Source organism: Juglans regia, chromosome 7 (genome assembly GCF_001411555.2).
Source record: "Juglans regia cultivar Chandler chromosome 7, Walnut 2.0, whole genome shotgun sequence".
NCBI classification, from domain to species: Eukaryota; Viridiplantae; Streptophyta; class Magnoliopsida; order Fagales; family Juglandaceae; genus Juglans; species Juglans regia.
In genome coordinates, this window is record NC_049907.1 from 21,155,573 (window position 1) to 21,177,045 (window position 21,473).

General features: G+C 36.8%; 1 pseudogene; it reads left to right on the forward strand.

The window, feature by feature from the left end:
* Window positions 1-1,156: 1,156 nt before the first annotated feature.
* Window positions 1,157-21,473, forward strand: part of LOC109003407 — a 48,581-nt pseudogene continuing 28,264 nt past the window's right edge.

Genomic DNA, 21,473 nt, shown 5'->3' on the forward strand with positions numbered 1-21,473 from the left:
TGTAAAAATTTGATAAAATTGTAATGATGAGATGAGATGAAGTGAGATAATTTCTGAATCCAAACGAGTCTATACTTTCAATTCATCTCATCTCATCATAATAATTTTCATAAATTTTCACATAAAATATAATAAACAATTCAATTTTTATCTAAAATACAATAAACAATTCAATTTTTTAAAATTTTAAAATAATAATAATACTAAAAAATAATATTATTATAGAGTTTTATTCAACATTTAATTTTTATCTTAATTCATTTCAACTCATTATTTAAAACTAACTTAAATCTATATCGACGAGATCCATCCGAGAATAGATCCCAATGTAAATTTATTTTTTATTTTTTTATTTATTGATTAAGAAAGTGTATTATTTTTAAATTTTGTTATGTACAAGTAAGTTTATATATCAATTTGTATATTAATATTATTATCTTTGTATTTTAAATTTAAATTAATATTATTTTTAATAAAATTTATTTTCTGATCAATAATATTAAATAAACACACATATTACCGCCCAAAATCAGTTATAATTAAAATTTAAAAAATTCTATTTGTAGTCCTTAAGTGAAAATTACATGTACAGGCACATTATTAAATGAAAAAAAATATAATTTTAAGAGAGATAATTTTATAATTTTAAAAAATTTTAAAATTAAAATAGCTTAAACTTATATTTAACATTGTTCTTAAAATTTTCCAATATTCCACCGTATTTCATTCGCCCGACCATGACCACTCCCGACACGCTGAGAAAGAAAAAAGTTACATTCAAGTCTCCCATGTGCAATGTCCCGTGGGCCGCGCCCAGTTTTGCTGAAAAAAAAAACACAAAGCTAAAGGATAATGATACAATTAATACCTTCTTAATGTCTATTTATTATTTATAGTATATTTAAATTTTTTATTATTTTTTAAGTATTTTTTTAATATTTTTAATTATTAAAAAAATTTAAAAAAATAATTTTATTAATACTTATTCTCTCAATTATTAAGTAAAATAAAAAATTAAAAAAAATCAAATATTAAAATAATAAGTAGTAAGATGTCGTTTTTCAAGATAAAGATATCATGTCGGTAGGTCCCGACACCGTACGAAACCTCCTTCAAAAATTATACGGAAACACATATGCACGCCAGAAACTGGGATCGCCTATGATGGGTGACAGACTTTCCGACTTCCGTCGCCTACTCCTGCTTTCACTCTTTTATTGAGCGAGTGCTCAGACTTTCCGACTTCCGTCGCCTGCTCCAGCTTTTACTCTTTTGTTTCGTTTTTCTCACTCTCCTACTCTCTCCCACCTATGGACGGACAGTCCTCCGCCGGAGGCGGAGGTGGAAGCAGCAGGCGCCGGCGTAAGCCCCCGCTTCCCCAAAACTCTAGTCCTAAGCCCCCTCACCAGAACCGATCCAAGGAAAGATCCCAAACTTGGAAAGACTCAAAAAAGCTTCTCGAGAAGGTGGGACGCGCCGTCGAGGAGGCTCGCCTCAAAATTGTTGGGACTGGAGAGAGCGTGACGTCGTGGAAAGTGTCTCAGGAAGCGCTGTTGATGCTCAAGATCGACTCGTGGAGCTCTTTAGGATTTTCGATGCAGGAGGTTCCGAATCTTCATCGCCTTTTTGTCACAGAAGGGAAGGTACGTAACGCGGGGGTGCATATTTGTTCTTTTAGTTAGTTATATTATATTTTTTTCTCCTCTAGTTAAACCCTGCTTGGTTGCCGAGGAAGTTGAGGAAAATGGTCGTGCACAATCGCAGGGTAGACTTTCTGTCAGTTTATTTGAGAGTATCGAGAGCATTAGTTTATTTGAGACTTTCTGTCAGTTTATTTGAGAGTACCGAGAGTTTATCTGAGAGTTCTTTACTTTTGAGAACAAAACTCCGTAAAAAATAAAGAAAAAAAAAGAAAGTGAACAAAACTTAGGGGTGCTACCCGCATGGGGGCGGGGTCCCCGCCCCCCGCCCCGCACCATGCGGGTGATGGGGGTTTTTCCCCCGCACCCCGCCCGGGTGCCGGGGGGCAGGGGAAAAACCCCCATCCGTCCCGCCCCCCGCCATTATATTAAAAAAAAAAATTTTTTGGTCTAAAAATATTTTTTTAGACCAAAATTATAATATAATTTAAATAATAAATTAAAATTTATAAATATAAAAAAAATTTAAACTCATTAGAGTTAGATTTTGGATTGATTTGACCTCTTAGGCCAATCTTTATATAGGAGCCAAGACAATACAATAATCATCTTTAAGCAATGTGGGACTTAATAGTAAGTCCCACATTGCTTAAAGATGACTATTGTATTGCCTTGGCCTCCTATATAAAGATTGGCCTAGGAGGCCAAAGCAATCCAATAACTTGAATATAATTTTAAGTCTTTTATAAATTGTGTATATTTATATACAATATATTTATTTAATATATATAAATAAAATTTTTTTTTTAATGTGGGGCGGGGGCGGGGGCGGGGCCCCGCTGGGGTCATCCCGCCCCCCGCCCCCGCTATGCTCTCTCTATGCGGGGCGGGGGACCCCGCCCCCGCATGGGCGAAGCGGGTTAGCCCGCCCGCCCATGCAGGGGCGGGGAGGAAGCCGGGCGGGGCAGCGGGGGCGGGGCCCCGCTGCCCACCCCTAACAAAACTCCATAAACAATTTGAGAGTACCGAGAGTTTATTTGAGAGTTCTTTACTTTTGAGAACAAAACTCCGTAAAAAATAAAGAAAAAAAAAGAAAGTGAACAAAACTCCATAAACAATAAGAGCATTAGTATTAGGTTGACCATTCTATTATTTAAATTTTTACTAACTTTTTCACTTTTAGCTAATCATTCAAAACTTAAAATTCACATTAAATTAGTCATCACACTCTCTATAATAACAAAATATTATTAGTTTTTATTATTTATATTTTTTAATTAATTTTTATTTTATTTTTATAATTTTCAATAACCTTCAACAAATCATATTCATTTTTATTTTTACAATCTAATAATATATAATATAATAATCTTATATATATATAGATGGTAAAATCTTATATGAATAAAAATCCCATATCTATAATATAATAATCTCAAAAAATACTTTTAGACTTGCTATAGTTCTTTTCATATTTGAAAAGAAGAATAGATTTATTGTAGCTTATAGTTTGGATGAAAGCAATTTAGCTAATTTAATATGGAGCGAATATGGATGATATTTGTTAAATTTGAAGATGAAAAGGTATTTGGCTAATCCAATGCCAATGCTCTAAGGCCTAGAATCATAGGTCGGGGTGTAGCTAAGATTTCAAGTTATCGATTGTTTTTTAAAGATGGGATGAAATGAGATAAGATGAATTGATATTAAAATTAAGAGTAATGCTACACAACCTCTCCAACCTCCATACACTACATTTTTTTAAATTTTACTATTTTTTAATATTTTTAAATTTTTTTTTGAGTTTATTCTTTTTAAAATAATTTAATTTTTCTATTCATTATTTATATATTAAATATTTAATAAAAGAAAAAAATAATAAAAATTAAAAAATATGTGGTGTGTGGAGCTTGTGTGAATATTAGGAGATTGTGTATATTTTTTCTAAAATTAAAAGATGAATAAAATATTATTAGAATATAATTTTTATTTTAAGATTTGAAAAAATTAAATTGTTTATTTTATTTTGTATAGAAATTCAAAAAAATTGTAATGATTAGATGAGATGAATTAAGATAAGTTGTGAAAATAAACAAAGCCTAAAAATGGCGAGGGTAATTGAATATTAAAAATATAAATTTATACGTACGACTATTTTTCATAAAACTATATTTTAAAATAGAATATTTTTATATAATAATATTATTTTTATAAATTATTTTAACAAAATACTTCTCTTTTGAAACGTATTTATTTAAAGAGTTGTAAAAAAAACATTACTATCTATCATTTAAAAAAGAATTATTTTTGAATGTTAGAAATGATGAGTAATGCTACATACATTCGTGAATTACGCAAGTGCTATCCAGTCGTTTTAAAAAAAAGTGGGATCCATTATTAAAAAATTAATTTTTTAATGTGAGTCATATTTATTCATTTTTTTTAAAATGATTGCGCGACTCTTGTACACTCACAACTGCAATTATCATTTTTCTTTACTTTAATGGGATCCCCTCCCTCGGCGTAAAGTCGCATCGGTCCTGAGTCTATAAGAACTTACATACACGTGTGGATATATGTGGGTATATATGTATATACACTGTTTGCCGATTTTTTGAAAAAAAATAAAGTTGATATGGAGAATTTGAACTACAAATGTTTTTTCCCTTGAGAAGAACTCGGATTTTGTTGGGTTAATTTTAAGGGTAGTGATAAGGTTACTACCTATTTACTACCCATTTGCTACTTATAGTGTATTTATTTTTTATCATTTTCTTTTAAGTATTTCTTTAGAATTTTTAAGTATTTTTTTAGCATTCTTAATCATTAAGAAAAAAATTAGTAAAATAGTTACTTTCTTAACCATGAAATAAAATAAAAAATTTTAAAAAATAATCAAATACAAAAAGAGTAGTTAATGAGTAGTAAGAGGGTAGTAACCCTATCATTTTCTAGAGAAAAACCTAGCACCTAAATAACCTTTACTTTTCTCTCCGTACGAAGCCTTAACCCGTGTGTGAACAGTGAGTTGAGAGAAATCCTAACCCTACTTCCCGCCGCCACCCCCACCCACCATCGTTCGGAGAGGGACACCGCAGTCATAGACGAGGTCGAAGGGCCCTGGCGTCCTCGCTGAGGGCTGTCGGAGTCTGTTCCTCGCTGGCGAACTCTTTCTGTGTTCTTCTTTCGGCTGCCGTGCACTTTGATTCCATCACAGATTTGATCGACTGACCCAGACGACTCCGTTGTGGGGTCTTCGACGTCGGTCCTTCTCCGGCAACTGGGATTTTTCTGTTACTCTTCCGTTACCTCCTCTGGCAAATTGTGATTCGAGCCTTTCCACTAGCCACCGGTACAGACTGCTTTGACGGACTCCGATGACCATTTTGTGGGCCTCCGACGTCGGTCATCCTATGGCGACTGGTAGTTTTGTCTATTAACTCAGGGATTTTTTGAAAAAAATCCGTTAACTTAGGGCCTCCTTCAGATTTGTGTTTTTTTTTTTACCTTAAGAGGATGAAGCGGGAACAATAGGGAGCAGGGGGTTTTGACAATGACGACGAAGCACGATGCGGTTTCGTCCCAATTGGAGGGAGAGAGGTGGTTGAAAGTTGAATAAAAAATTTTCATTTTTACGAAAGAGGAAGAAAATATCTTTCGTATTTCTAAACGTAGCAAAATAATAGCTAAGTTCATGTATCTAGGGGGGACGACAGCTTCATGGATGGCTAAGGGGATTGAGGATTGTTTAGAACTTAACTGCCATGAATGTTTCTTCAGAGAGCTAAGGATAGGTAATGAAGTTTTTAGCATTCAACATCATGTTAATGCAAGGGGCAGTTTTCTGTAGCTCTCTGAATTTCGAAATGGAAGGAGGAAATGTTTATTGGTGATTTCGGAGGGCGCAAATGACATTGGATGGAAAGGCTTTCTCCAGTCCATTCTAAGTGTCACTGAATCCAAAGCCACTACTAGAAGTGAGGAGTTTGGTGATGGAAAAGCAGTGGGAAGGCCTTCCTCAATAAAAGGTGCTTCTTACGCAGCGGTGTTGAGGTCACTGGCGGGTAGTCAGGCTGAGATCAGCTTAGCGGTAGAAAGAAAGGGCAATGCACTTGTAGGAGACAAAAGATCTCAGGTGACATTGGGAGAGTTGGAGGGAGTCTTGTGGGATGTTAAATCCCAATTGAAGGGAGTTATAGATTATGTAAGAGATCTAATGATTAAAGTGGATAAGGGGCTGGACCTAGTTGTGGGTACAAGTGTGCTACCAAGTATGCCGGAAAGTGTGCAGGCAAAGGGTGTGTCAACGATAGGGTCATTGGACGCTGACATCTTTGTTCATGCCAGTGTCACTATGCCTTCCGAGGGAGCTGTAGGGTCTCAGGCACCTGTTGCAGATGGAGTTGGTCCTTCTGTCCAGAGTTCATTTATAGTTGAAGACGGGGTCCTCTCCAATGTCTAGAGTATTTTGGAAGATATAGTTGAGCCTCTTGTAGAAGATACAAATGGGGCAACAGAAGGTAATGCTTCCCCTCTTGAGGAAGTAGTACGGCAAAGATCGTCGAGAGGTGGAGCAAATACACAGTGTTGATGGAGAGGAGGAATCTGCAATGGTAGCGGATGGAGGGGACAACAACCATATTTATGTCGAGCAACCATTTGGCGGGAAGGATTTGTCATTGGTGACTTGTGTGGGGGAAGGTTTAGAATTGTCGTTGGTGCCTCGTGTAGGAGAAGGTTTAGAGTCAGGAGTGCAGTCGGGTACTGTGCCTGGGGATAATGTTGTTCTCCTGGTTTCTCTTTCTCCGATCAACGATATAGAGGGTTCAACATCGGATTGGATTCTGAATAAAGATAACGGGTTTTTACAAATCTTGGGACTTTCATATGGAGAACAAGGAGAATATGAAGACCAATTTAAAACACTACTCACTGCAATCGAGGCGAGCCACGTGCTTGAAACCAAATCTAAGTTTAAGAAAAGTAGGGAGTTGAAGAATCTTTCATGGGCAATTAACTACGATGTTAAGGGAGGTAGCTCAAGTCGAAGGAAGGGTAAAGGGAGGACTTTGTGATGTTCGGGTTGATGATTAGTTTTAAGGAATCTCGGGGAAGGGGTCGGGGAGGTGTAATGATAACTTTTCAATTCGGGTTTAGTGTGTTTTGAGTGGGTTTTTATGGGCTTTCTTGTATGGGCTAGGTATTTTTCTTGTATACGTCCAATATACTTGGCTACTCCTATTGATATATATAATATTTTTACTTATAAATTTTTTTTTTCCTAATTCTAATTGAGCCAAATGGTACTCAAGAAATGAATTTGTCTTGCCTGATCAATGACTGCGTACGTGGATTGTGTACTGCAATGACCAATTTTTAATACTTATTATCATTTATATTTCTGCTCCTTGTTAAATAACTTCATATGAACATATGTAGGCTTGATGTTAAACCTAATTTTTGTAACCAAACATTTGATGGGCTAAGGTAAAAAACATAGGACAACTTGTTGGAGCATGGATCATGGATCATGGTGGTGTCAAGTATGGCTTTCTTGAGAGAAAGAGAGTCCATGCATATTTATCTGTAATAAAAGAGTGAGTTTAGGTCCTACCTAGTAGGAATTCATATGATGACTTAGACCAAAGTGCCCATCTATAGATCTCATATTGGACTGAAATATTCCTACTACAGCTACTAATCGTACCCCATTTACAGTTGTTGGGTTGGGCTAGAATGCCCCTGCTACATATCCGAACGGACTAAGGCCTCGTTTGATTACTCAGTTCAGATGAGATGAGATGAGATAAGATGTTTTATTGAAAGTTGAATAAAATATTATTATAATATAAAATTATAATATTATTTTTATTTTGAAATTTGAAAAAGTTAAATTATTTATTATATTTTGTGTGAGAGTTTAAAAAAATTATAATGATGAGAATGAGGTTATGTGTAATCAAACCATCCCTAAAACACCTTTCGTTTGGATGTGGGGCAAAATTCTTTCCCCTCTCAAGTTAAGTAGTTATTTTCCCTTTTTTAATTTAATTAAGATTGCATTGAACATAAAAGATGTGAGAGGAAAGTGTGGGGATTAAAATAATAATAATAACTACATTACAAAAAATGCATTCGACAGAATGCTATAGAGAGACTTTTGACTACACATAATTCATTTCATTCTTGAATAATTCCTCAGTACAATAGTGGAAAATAATTTTTGTCAAACCGAACGTCACAAGAAATATAAATGCATCTAGAGGGAATGTGAAGACAATTCTACCCTTTATGATCAGATGTATAGCCTAGGAAAACACAGAGTTGAGAACGCATGTCCAGTTTATGACGATTAAAGGGACATAAATAAGGCCAACAAGCTGAACCAAAAATACGTAAGAAAGAATAATCAAGAATTTGTTTGAAAAGTATTTGAAATGGAGAATTATTTTGCAAAATAGGAGTGGGCATGCGATTTATAAGGAAAGTAGCAGTTTGAAAAGCATCAACCCAGTATTTAGTAGGAACGGAGGACTGAGCTATTAAGAACAGTCCTGTTTCTACAATATGGCGATGACTTTTGAGCATGCGAATATGGACATGTAATTCGATGTGAGATGCCAAAATTTTGGAGTATTTTTGGAGGGGACGAAACCCCAAAAAAAAAAAAAATCTGTTTGAATTGCAATTATTTTGGAAGAGAAGGTATTTGCAACATATTTAATAAAGGCTAGAAAAATAGTATTAACATCTGATTTGGCACAAAGAGGGAAAAACCAAATGTACTTACTAAAGTCATCAACAATAGACAAATAAAAACGAAAACCACTAGAGGACAGTGTTACAGAGATACTTTTATAGATATACTTTTATGCTTTCTATATCTAGATAGTATATCAGATAAATAGATAACTTGTACAGTAAATAGACTCTTCGTGTACAGTAAATAGACTTAACGTGTAAATAGCAGCTAACGTGTATAGTAAAACCAGCAGCAATTAAGCGCTGGTTTCAATGCTCGGTTGTAACCCTTTTCTATATAAATGAAGGAAAACAGTAGAAAGAGGTATTCAGACCAATCTTGACATGGTATCAGAGCCCCTAGTATGATATTCATCTTTGTGATCTTAATCCTTGAGTGTTGGCTTGTTGCGACGAGAGGAATTTTTTTTTTCACTGTTTCCGCAAGTTTCTCTTGCTTTCCTTTTTTTTTTGGTATTCTCGGTTGGCAGTCAGAGCTGTCTGTGGTGTTTTCACTTGTGGGCTTGAGTATTTGGTGGCTGTCGGAGTTATTTTGGGTGTTACGACACTGTTTTGCCTTGCGGGCTCCTTCTTTTGGTGCCTTCTCGTGGTGGTTGGGCAGCTGTTGGGCAGTAGGCCATTTCTGTGGCAGACGACAGTTTCTGTGGTGGTCGACTCCTTCTGTGGGTGGCTGTGTGGTGGTCAACTACGTCTGTGGTGGTTTGTTGGTGCTTCTTGACACTTTCTGGGTAGTTTCTGGTGGTCGGCTACGTCTTGTGGCGGTCCGAAAGTTTCTGGGTGTGGCTGTGTTCCAATCGGGTCTCTCTCTGCTGGTTTCCATAATTTTCTGGGCAGGTGTCGAAGTATTTCTACTTTGTCCGTAAGGTATTTCTCTTCAACAACTGATTTTGGGCCCTTGTTTCGTGAAGTGCCTATTATTCTTGTGACTTTGGGTCCTTTATTTTTAGTCTGGGCATTTTATTTTGGGCCCCTCCTTGTTACCGTGACTTTGAGTTTGGCTTATTGTGATCCTAATCTTACCACTTATTTGATTGACTACTTAAGCATATTTCTCTAAGTGCTTTTCATCATGCCTATTGAAAATACTATTGTTCGCTTTACTGGAAAGAATTTTCTTACGTGGGAATTTCAGTTTAAGATGTTTTTAAAAGGAAAAGAATTATCAAATCATATTGATAATTCTACTGAAGTTCCCACTAATGAAAAAGAATTTGCTTAATGGGAGGTCAAGGATGCCAAGGTAATCTCTTGGTTATTGGGGACGATTGAGTCCCACCTTGTGACCAATCTTCGTTGTTTTACTACGGCTCAAGCTATGTGGGATTATCTTCACCGTATTTACCACCAAGATCATAGTGCTCGGAAGTTCCAATTAGAATTGGAAATTAGTACTTATAGTCAAGGCAATTTACCTATCGCACAATTTTATTCTAGTTTTATTAACCTTTGGTGCGAGTATTTTACCATTGTTCATGCTAAGGTTCCCATTACGGCACTTGCGGCTCTTCAAGCAGTTCATGCTGAGAGTCAACGCGATCAGTTTTTAATGAAGCTTCGACCTGAATTTGAGACCGATCGAGTTGGTTTGTTGAACCGTAATCCGGTTCCTTCTTTGGATATTTGTTTGGGAGATTTGTTGCGGGAAGAACAACGATTATCCACTCAGATGGGTATGACTTCTAAGAAGGTCTTTTCTGAGACTATGAATGTAGCTTATGCAACACAAGGGAGAGGGAAGAACAAGTTGCAATGTTGCAGTTGCAAGGAATTTGGTCATATCGCTCGTAATTGTCCTAAGAAAGTTTGCAACTACTGCAAGAAAGAGGGTCATCTCATCAAAGATTGTCGAGTACGGCCTCAGAATCGCCAATCTCAAGCTTTTCAGGCTGCTGTACAGTCTTCTTCTTCATCTTCTACGCCACCTACTGTAAGCTCTGATTCATCTGTTCTCACACCAGCAATGGTCTAACAGATGATTGTGTCTGCTTTTACGGCCTTAGGCCTGCAAGGTACGGGTACTAACTCAACTTCTTGGATTGTTGATTCGGGCGCTTCTAATCATATGACTGGTAATACGACGGGTCTCCATGGTGTTCGTAAGTATAGAGGCATGCAAAATATTTAGATCGCTGATGGCAGTACTCTTCCTATTACTGTTGTTGGTAATTTGGGCTCTTCATTTCGCGATTTTTTTGTCTCTCTGGATTGTCTACCAATTTGATTTCTGTTGGACAATTGGTAGATAATAATTGTGATGTTCACTTTTCTCGTGGTGGTTGTCTTGTGCAGGATTAGGTGTCGGGGACGGTGATCGCGAAGGGGCCTAAAATAGGACGTTTATTTCCCTTACAGTTTTCTATTCCTAATGTTGTTTCTCTTGCTTGTACGACTACTGCCAATACTAATGAAGTTTGGCATAAAAAATTAGGTCATTCTAATTCTGTTGTCTTGACTCATCTTATGAAACATGGCTTTTTGGGCATTAAAGATTCATTTTCTTCTTCTCTTGTATATTTGGATTGTGCTACTTGTCGTCTTGGTAAAAGTAAAACTTTACCTTTTCCTGCACATGGTAGTCGTGCGTCTAACTGTTTTGAGATTGTGCATACTGACGTTTGGGGTGTGAGTCCTATTATTTCTCATGGTTAGTATCGTTACTTTGTGACGTTTATAGATGATTATAGTCGATTCACCGGGATATATTTTCTCCGTTCTAAAGCTGACGTGTTTTCTGTCTTTCAAAAATTTGTTGCGCTTGTTGAGACACAGTTTAGTACTTGTATCAAAACTTTACGCTCCGACTCAGGGGGGAGTACATGTCTCATTCTTTTCAAAATTTTCTTCAGCAAAAGGGGATCATTTCCTAGCGTTCTTGTCCATATACTCAACAAAATGGAGTCGTTGAGCGTAAAAATCGTCATCTCTTAGATGTCGTCCGTACTTTATTGATTGATTCTTCTGTACCTTCTAAGTTTTGGGTAGAAGCTTTATCTACTGCTGTCTATTTGACCAATCGTTTGCCTACTACTACTTTAGATTATGATTCTCCATATTTTCGATTATTTGCATATCTCCTGAGTATCAATCCTTTCATAGTTTTGGGTGTGTTTGTTTTGTTCATCTGCCACCTGTTGAGCATCACAAGCTTGCTGCACAGTTTGTCATGTGTGCCTTTATGGGATATAGTCCCACTCAGAAAGGATTTATTTGTTATGATGCTCATGCAAATAAATCCCGAATCTCACGGAATGTGATTTTCTTCGAAAATCAATATTTCTTTCAGTCTCAGGTTATTTCTAATCCTCCTATTACTCTTCTTCCCGCTTTTGATGATGTGTCTTCTTGTATTAAGCGATTTCAACCAGGTATGGTGTATCATCGACGTCTTACCCCTTCTTCAACGCCCCTTCCAGACACTGATCCGTCACCTGATTCTACGATTCCTATACCTCGGCAGTCCACTCGGGTTACACATCCACCAGATAGGTATGGTTTTCCTCACACCTCACTTACTGCCACTCTAGACATTATTTCTGTTCCTCACCCTTATACTTAGGCATCCACCCAAGTGTGTTGGCAGTAGGCCATGCAAGAGGAAATCCAAGCTCTTCAAGACAATCACACTTGGGACCTTATAATTTGTCTCTCTGATGTCAAACTTATTGGTTGTAAATGGGTATACTCAGTCAAGTTTCGAGCTGATTTCTCACTGGACAGATATAAGGCCCGTCTCGTGGTTCTTGGCAACCGACAGGAGTATGGTATTGATTATGAAGAAACATTTGCACCTGTTGCAAAAATGACTACTGTGCGGACTATCTTGGCACTTGCTGCCTCGCAAGGGTGGTTTCTTCGTCAGATTGATGTAAAGAATGCTTTTCTACATGGAGATTTGGAGGACGAAATCTATATGTCTCTACCTCCCGGCATGTTTGCCACACCTTCCTTAGAAGTTTGTTGGCTACGCCGATCCTTGTATGGACTGAAACAGGCTCCGCGTACATGGTTTGACAAATTTCGCTCTATCCTGCTTGCTTTTCACTTTATTCAGAGTCAGTTTGATTCCTCTCTTTTTCTTCGCAAGACTTCTGCAGGAATCGTATTGCTTCTCGTATATGTTGATGACATTGTGATCACTGGCTCCGATACTGAGTTAATTAAGCAATTACAACATCTCAAGGCCTCTTTTCACATGAAAGATCTTGGTCCCCTACAATATTTTCTTGGCCTTGAGGTACAACTTACTCTAACTGGTATGTTGTTACACCAACACAAATACATGCAGGATGTTATTTCATTGGGTGGTCTCCAATCGGGTAACTCTGTTTTTACTCCATTGGAGGTAAATCTTAAGCTTCATCAAGAAGAATGGGAGCTTCTATTAGATCCATCCTTGTATCGGCAGCTTGTTGGGAGTTTGAACTACTTGACGATTACTCGTCCTGATATTTTTTTTGCTGTACAGCAAGTTAGTCAATTTATGCAGGCTCCCCGACATCTTCATTTAGCCGCTGTTCGTCGCATTATCCGATATCTGAAGGGCACCTCTACACGCAGATTGTTCTTTCCTAAAGAATCTTCCTTACGGTTGGTGGGATATAGTGATGCTGATTGGGCCGGATGTGCAGATACTCGTCGCTCTGTTACTGGCTGGTGCATGTTCTTAGGCAATGCACTCATTTCTTGGAAGAGTAAGAAGCAAGACAGAGTTTTCAAGTCCTCTACTGAGTCTGAGTATCGTGCTATGTCTTCCGCATGCTCTGAGATCACATGGCTTCATGGGTTATTGGGTGAACTTGGTTTTCCTCAGCTACATTCCACTCCTCTTCATGCTAATAATACCAGTGCTATTCAGATCGTCGCTAATCCTGTCTTCCATGAGCGTACGAAACATATCGAAGTCGATTGCCATTTTATACGTGAATCCTTTGACAAACATGTGATTATACTTCCTCACATTTCCACTGAACGTCAAACTGCAGACATATTCACTAAAGCTCTTTCTCGGCATCGGCATCAGTTCTTGGTTGACAAATTGATGCTTCTTGATTCACCAGCATCAATTTGAGGGGGGATGGTACAGAGATAATTTTATAGAGATACTTTTATGCTTTCTATATCTAGATAGTATATCAAATAAATAGATAACGTGTATAGTAAATAGACTCTTTGTGTACAGTAAATAGACTTAACGTGTAAATAGCAGCTAACATGTATAGTAAAACCAGCAGCAATTAAGCGTTGGTTTCAATGCTCGGTTGTAACCCTTTTCTATATAAATGAAGGAAAACAGTAGAAAGAGGTATTCAGACCAATCTTGACAGACAGCACAAGCGATGGTCCCCAAACATCTAAAAATAAAAGTTGAAATGGTTGAGTGGATCGGGATGGTGACGATGGATGTGGTAGTGCATGGGATTTTGCTTGGAGATAGGCATAGCAAGGCGACAAGTTATTTTTTCTATTAACTGGAAGTTGAAAATGCTGAATAGTAAATGAGGTAGTACATGGAGAGGGGTAACCAAGTTGGGAATGCCATATTTGTGGAGAAGTTCTTTCACCAATTAGTGCCTGTTTGGGTGGAGAAGTCACAGTCGAAGCATCAGATGGAAACACTTATAAGCCATCCTTAACGGGTCCCCGAAGAAGAACTTTCTGTGTGCGTAAATCTTTCACAAGAAAACCGGATGAATTAAACTCAAAAGAAACTGAGTTATCAAGACAAAACTGATGAACATATAAGAGATTGCAAGAAATTGAAGAAACATGAAATAAGTGACAGAGAAGAAAGTTGCCAGATGGAGTTGGAAGAATTCTAGTGCTAGAATGTCGAATTGAAATGGATGAGCCATCTCCTATGCTGATTTGGTCAATGCCGTGATACGGGTGGGAGTCTAGATTCAAGTTTGAGAAATCAACTGTAAAATGATTAGTGGCCACTGTATTAGGAAACCAACTGTGGGAAGAATCAGGGAAGTGAGGGTAGGTCGTGAAGTTGGTTGAAAGAGACTGTGGAGGAGGAGACTGATAAGTCTGATTAAAGCGATGGAAACAGTTTAAAGTAGTGTGACCCATTTTCTGACAAACCTGACACATCGGGCGATTTGTGGAAGAAGCAGTAAAGAAATTTGAGGAAGGAGAAGAACTAGGAGCACAATCACCACCCTGACCACGCCGAAAGCCACGGCCACGGCCACGGCCACGACTACGGTTTGGTGGTGTAGGTGAAGAAAAGGGTCGAACTGCAATGGAATGCGCAGCCAATGGACTGTCTGAGAGAATCAATTGAGTTTGATGAGCAAGTCGTGATTCGTGATTCATGATTAAGTAGATAATTGAAGATTTGAGAAGAAGATAACGGATTGGGTCTTGAGGAAATGGACGTGACCAAGGATTCGTAATCGGATCCAAGGCCAGCCAAGAGAAAAACATTGAACTCAGTGGAGGATAGGGGACAACTAGTAGCAGAGAGAGAGGAGGAGAGAGCTTTGACTTTGTTAAAATACTGAGTAATGGCGTCACTACCCTTTTTAAGAGTAGCTAATTGAAGATGAGTTTGCATAAGATGAGCATTAGAGTGGGCAGAGAAGAGGCCTTGAAAAGTTGTCCAAACCTCATGCGAGGTTGAACAATCCGTGACCTGTGCGAGAACACCATCAGTGAGAGTGGTGGAAAGAGCAGAAATAAGTAATTGATCATGAAGGATCCACTTATCGTACTTGGGATTTGGGGCATTATTGATAGTGGAAGAGGGTATTGTACAGGAACCATCGACAAAGGCAAATAGTTGGTTGCCTTTGTGAAATGGTACTACCTGGGATTTCCAGAGGATATGGCTAGTAGATGAAAGTTTGATAGTGATAGTGTGGGCAACGGAGGCAATGAGATTGGGGTTGGGAGGAGAGAGTTTTGCCATGAAGGACCGAAGTTTGGAAAGGGACGGAGGTCCTAAAGGCTCTGTGATACCATGAAGAGAAAGGCACTACACCTGTTCGACAGAATGCTACAGAGAGACTTTTGACTACACATAATTAATTTCATTTTTGAATAATTCCTCAGTACAATAGTGCAGTATTACTTTTGAGCTTATATTTCAAACAACAAATTCTAGAGAATATTTACAAAAGTTGCTCATATTCTATTATAGAAAATATTTGAGAATCTTCTACTTTATTCCAACACATCTCCTATGCAATTCTGTTGAGAGTTTGTTGTAGAAGCTTCTTTGGATGTTGAGTCATTTTGTGCTCTATTAGCATACAATCAGAATTAGGGGTGTAATCAGTCTGGTTTGGTCCGGTTTTGGAAAAAATTTAGAACCGAACCGGTATGCACCGGTTTTGCATTTTCAAGAACCGATTCCGTACCTATTATCCCCCTAAACCGATACTTTCGATTTTATCGGTTCCGGTCCAGTTTTTCAGTTTTAATATACTATATTATATAATATATATATATATATATAATAGTATAAGTATATAATACGATTGTGATAATATATTGTAGTATATTATAATATATAGTGATTTAGTATTAGTATAACTATTAAGACAATAGACTATAGTGATATAAGATTTTAAAATTTAATATTATATTAATCAATAATTTATCATATAATACAAAACTATTTTATATATAATTATATATTATATATAAAAATTATATACAATATAAAAAATTATAATATATATATGAACCGGTCCAGTTTGGTTCAGTTCGGTCCGATTTTAAAAAAAGAAAAATTGGAATTGGACCGATTTTGACCGGTTTTAAGAAAAGTAAAATTGGCACCAGATCGCCCTATTTTAAAAAAACCCACTGGTTCAATCCGGTCCGGTCTGATTGACCGGTTCACTGATTTTTGTTTTACATCCCTTACTAGAACAAACAAGTTAATAGGTCCATTAAATTAGACCCGAGCCATGTTCCTTAGCCAAGCCAAGGAAATGACAGCTATGGTTTTATAATCCAACTGGTGGATTCGAATGCAATTGTATTCCTCATTCGAAAAGAGGCATTGTTGTAAATTATTATTAAGTTTTCGAAGGAAATCTCCGTATCCTTTTCCTTTGGATCCTCGATTAGGGAAAATTAAAATATAGTTAGACATCTAGAATCGAAAGAATCTAGATCGGCAATGGCGGCTCATTGGAGGTATATGCGGCGGTGATGGCTTGGGCTTGTGGGGCACACATGCCGATAATGGTGGTGCAAGATGACCTAGGTTTGAAAATTTTGGAAGTGACGATTCCAACCGTACAACACATGGCGGCTAGCTGCCATAATTTGTTTTGGCTCGTGGAAAAAACATAAGGCCTTGGAGACGTGTGTTCCACACGCAGTTCGTTTAGCTGTGCTTCCATTGGGTTCTAAAAGTTCAATGACTGTCAAGCATGATGGTCTCGTGTGTGTGGTGGTTCGGTGTCCGGAAGGCAATATAACAAATATTTTTCGATCTAGTGGAAGAAAAAAGATAAATGGAAAACACTTAAAACTATGGTGATGGAGAAGAGAGTAAGTAGAGGGGAGACCGTAGGAAGCTCCTCCCTCCCCCTCCGATGGAAAGGGTCGGCTGAGGTTTTTTATTTATTTATTTATTTATTTTTTTAAAACCTAGAGAGAAGTGGAGAGAAAAACTATAGAGGGGGCTGAGCTTCTTTGGGGTGGGTTGTCGGTTGTCTAAGCTTTCTTTCCTTTTTCCTTTTACCTAAAGAAGTGTGGATTTTTACGTGCATAGGCAAAGAAGCAAGTACTAGAGAGCGGAAGGAGGGAAGTAGAATTGACAAATATCATATATGGTTGGTGTCGTATATTGCTCTCCCCAAGTAGGCCACAACAAGAAATGATTCATTTTTACATTCAGATAAAGAATGTATATACAAGTACTATACTCGGGCCTTTGTCTAGTATACTCGGATCTTTGTCTATTTCATGTTCAATAAAATTTTGTTTATCAATAATAAGACGCCACATATTGCTGTCCCCAAAGAGAGGCCGTTTCTCAGTCAACCTAAAAGGAGCATGGATACGGGAGATCAAAACTATTGGGAAATTCATTTTTGCTTTTATGGGGAGCTCTAGGACTACTCTATTAATTGGTGTGCTTAGTTTAGTTGATTCTGAGTCTGCGTGAAAACTAAGAGAAAACTTACAAGCAGTTCATTTACCCCATTTCCTTAATGATCAACATGGTGGGTAGGATATTCCCTTAATTTTTGTTTAATTTTTCATGCAGTGAGCATCCATAAAATCCTTATATTTTTTGTGGTCTTGTAGATAAATGCATTTATGCATTGCTTTATTGGGGTTTGAAAAATTACTTCATTGTATGATTTGGAAGTTGCAATCTGCGAGAACGAGGGTGTAGAGAAGTTTGAAGAGCTGGAGTTGGGCCCTTTGCTACGACACCCACTTATCTTGCATTATTTCTCAGTGAACTCTGATGTAACAGAAGTCTTTAAAATCACTAGTGAAGAGATAATTTCTTTCCTTTGGAAGTTTTCTCATAAGAAGAAGTATAAAGATATTAGTGCTGAAGGGTTTTTGGATTTCATTGCTAAGAAGAAATCAGTTGAGAGCAAGGAAAAGCTTGGCATACGAATTCAGAGCTTGATGTATGTGATATTCTATTCCTACTTTTTAATAAAATAGCATTGTACTTTCATTAAAAAGAATGTCTAGGAAGCTGAAGACCCATGTTAATTTATGGACATAAACTCACACGACAATGCATGCACTTTCTATAATGAACTGATGTATTTTCTATCTTTGTCGAGATTTATATGGTACTTGAAGTTTACAATTGATCTCATAGATCATTTATATTGACTCAACCAATTTTGCCTTTGCTTGTGCAATTGTTTCTTTTAGACAATATTGTTATGCGCACCAGATCTCTCTAGCCCAAATTACGGTATTGCCATTTCTATTGAAATTCAGCTTAGGAATATTGTGGTGCATTTTAGTGTTGCATGGTTCAGGGTTCCATCACATGTTTCAAAAGCTCATCAATTAGTGCACTCTAAATGCCATAGTTTGGATCAGTACCAGAATGAAGTTTCTTAAACTGTGCTTGTACGATAAGTTTTTCCTTTGGACCCCATGCTAACCTTAAATTATTTGTGTATGCCGAGGAACATTTGGGACAGTATTGTTGGCCTTCTTTCGTTGCTTTATCATTTCTTTAAAATGTTGGCAATACTGCTTTTCCATTAGACTTCCCCTTTCTAAAGGGTTCCAAATAATGACTTGTTTCTTTTGTTGCTTTCTGAGGATAATAATGAAGAGTAGTAGTACATGTTAGTGTTATTAAAGGCAAGCTAGACACTCACATAGGCGCTTCAGCGAGGTAAGGTGTGACCAAGGCCCTTTGAACCCCGATTCTAGGTATTTTTACTGAGGCATTTGCCTGTAGTGCTTATATGAGCACCTTGTATAAAGTCTTGTGTATAAATCTTGGGCATTCAAGGTGACTCTCTCTCTCTCTCCCCTCGTAGGGCCACGGCACAAGTAGTTGGACTTGCATCTGTCTCACTCTTGGGATTTTTTCGAATTTGGAAGGCTATGCCTCATCTTATTAATAAAATTATTGTTTACTTATAAAAAAAAGTATCCTTAAAAACTGGTGCCTTTTCTTAGGGAAGCTCTTTTCTTATGAAGATTTGGTGCATAGAGGTTGCCCTTTTTTTTTTTTTTTTTTTTGGTTTTTGTTTGTTTCCCTTCGGCCTCTTAAAGAGAATTCCGACTTCGCTTTCTTTATGTTTTTTAGAGGGAAAGACAAGTTTTTTCCTTTATTCGTTTTTTGTTTGTACTGTTCATCATACTTGTTGATTGTGTTCACCTGTTAAGTATTCCAAACTTTGGCTGATTGGATTAATCCTTATTGATTTTCACCATTTGTAGTCAAGATTTGAATAGATACTGCATCCACTTTCGACTACATCTCCTCTCTATTGTCTTATTTTCTGTAATGTTGATTGTTAACATCTAGGTTTTAAAACCAGTTAAACATGCTTTTTGATGCTGCCTTAAGACTTTGTCTATGGCAGTGGATCAAAGTGTCATTTTTTTTATTTCGTGATTTTAGCCCCCTTGAGGGCCAATGCAATGTAGTGGCACTTTGTACTCATAACTACTGATTTGCCCATTGGCTCTTATACATGCAAAGTGACATAAGATTGTTTTTCAATTGATTGATGATCATAGGATGCATATTTCTGCTATTCGAAAAGCGGGGTACTCAGAGAATGCCACAGTAAAAAAATCTGTGGAGGCATTGAAATCAGAATCTGATAAGAAATGCAGGAAACATCCTCCTTTGTCATCACTGAAGAAGCAGCTGAATAAACCTTCCAATTCTACACAAAGTATTGAATCATTTTTATCAGAAAAGACGGATTTATGTGGAGGAGACAAAAGATCATTCGTTTCATCAAGCTCAGATGATGAAAACAGTGATGATTGTACTTCTTATGATGAAAGGATTGGCAATTCTACACAAACTGTTAGAAGTTATGACCAAAATATAGATATAGATTTTCATGCAGTAAAATATTACAACAAGACTGAGGAGGATGGCAATGTGAATGAAGCTGATCTTGCGATTGCAAATGACTCTAAGAGGACACGCTTATGTAAGAGGACACGCTTATCAAAAAAGAACACTAACTCTATGAGGTCGTTCATAGCAACCTGGAACAAGGCGTGTCAGGAGCATACAGTGCCTGAGGTATGTTCATCCTCTTGTTACAGATTATATTTTTCATCTTTCGCCAGCTTCCTATTATTTATCTAAGTGTTGAAGTTTAGTTTTGCTTTATATGATTTATTTTTCAGAATATGCTTATAAGTGGAATTCTTTGGAACGAGTTCACAATACTTCTAAAGTTTGAAACCTTTTTTTATATCATATATTGCATGATCTTTTGGATTTTTAGTACAGGATTTCGCTCAGTTGGATTGGCTGGGAATTTCAATAGTTTTCATTGTTGATAATGCAATATATGTGTGTGTGTGTGTACTCCAATTGGGTTGAGCTTAATTTGGAATCACTTAAATCCTATTTTTCAAAAGATGTAGGAGTAAATGAAGGATTTATGGAAGTCTTCTTTTTTTGTTTATTTTAGATTCTACTGCTCTATATTTTGGCTTGTATTTTGAGGTTCTGTTATTAGAATTTCTCTTAATTATCAGAAAGACAAATAATCAAGAGAAAAAGGAAACGCTTGCCAAGAAATCTTACTTCTTATACTACATGAATTAAGACTGGTATTATGGAGTTGAACAGTTTTCTTTTTTTTACTGTGCCATATCTTTTGTGATTGTATCAGGTCTCTGAAGTGTTTGGACTGTAATGTTTTTACTTTGTAGAAACTTAGGAATATATGCGACAGCTAGGAAGTGATAGTTTGAATATTGAGTCTCTCTCTCTCTCTCTCTCTATTTTTTTTAAACTAAGAGAAAAACTAAGTTTCTCTTTCCTTTCCCTTATATCCTTAATTTTCAATTTTTGTATAGTACAAGAAAAGGAAAAAGGAAATTAAAAGATTGAAGAATTTGCACTTTCATTTTAAACCATGCCTCCATCTTCTATAATAATCATGTCTCTACATCTATTTCTTGTGCTAAGGATATGTTTCTAAACAAGAGTGATCTTTTTGATTGTTGCTAGTTTGCTTACAAAAATGGCATGTAATTCTCAGTAGACGTCTCCCGATTTTTGTCTTTTTTCTTGATTATCAGTACAACTTATCTTACTTTCTTAACAATACTTGCAGGTTTTCAAGAGGATGCTTGAATTTTATGACAAAAAAGCTCCAGGAAAAAGGAAAGAGAAACGAATAAAGCAAATTGAATCAATGTTTTCATCCTTCCCCTGTGCTGGATTACTAAATGTTGCAGTAAGTCAAACGTGTTGAGTTTTAACACCATACTTTGATAATGTAATTTAACTAGATAATAAAATCTCAATATTACCAATTAATTGGAATTTTGTTAGATCAATGTTTTTTAAACCACTTCTATACTCATTTCTAGGGTGTAATCTTTCATATCTTCATAAAAGTAATAATA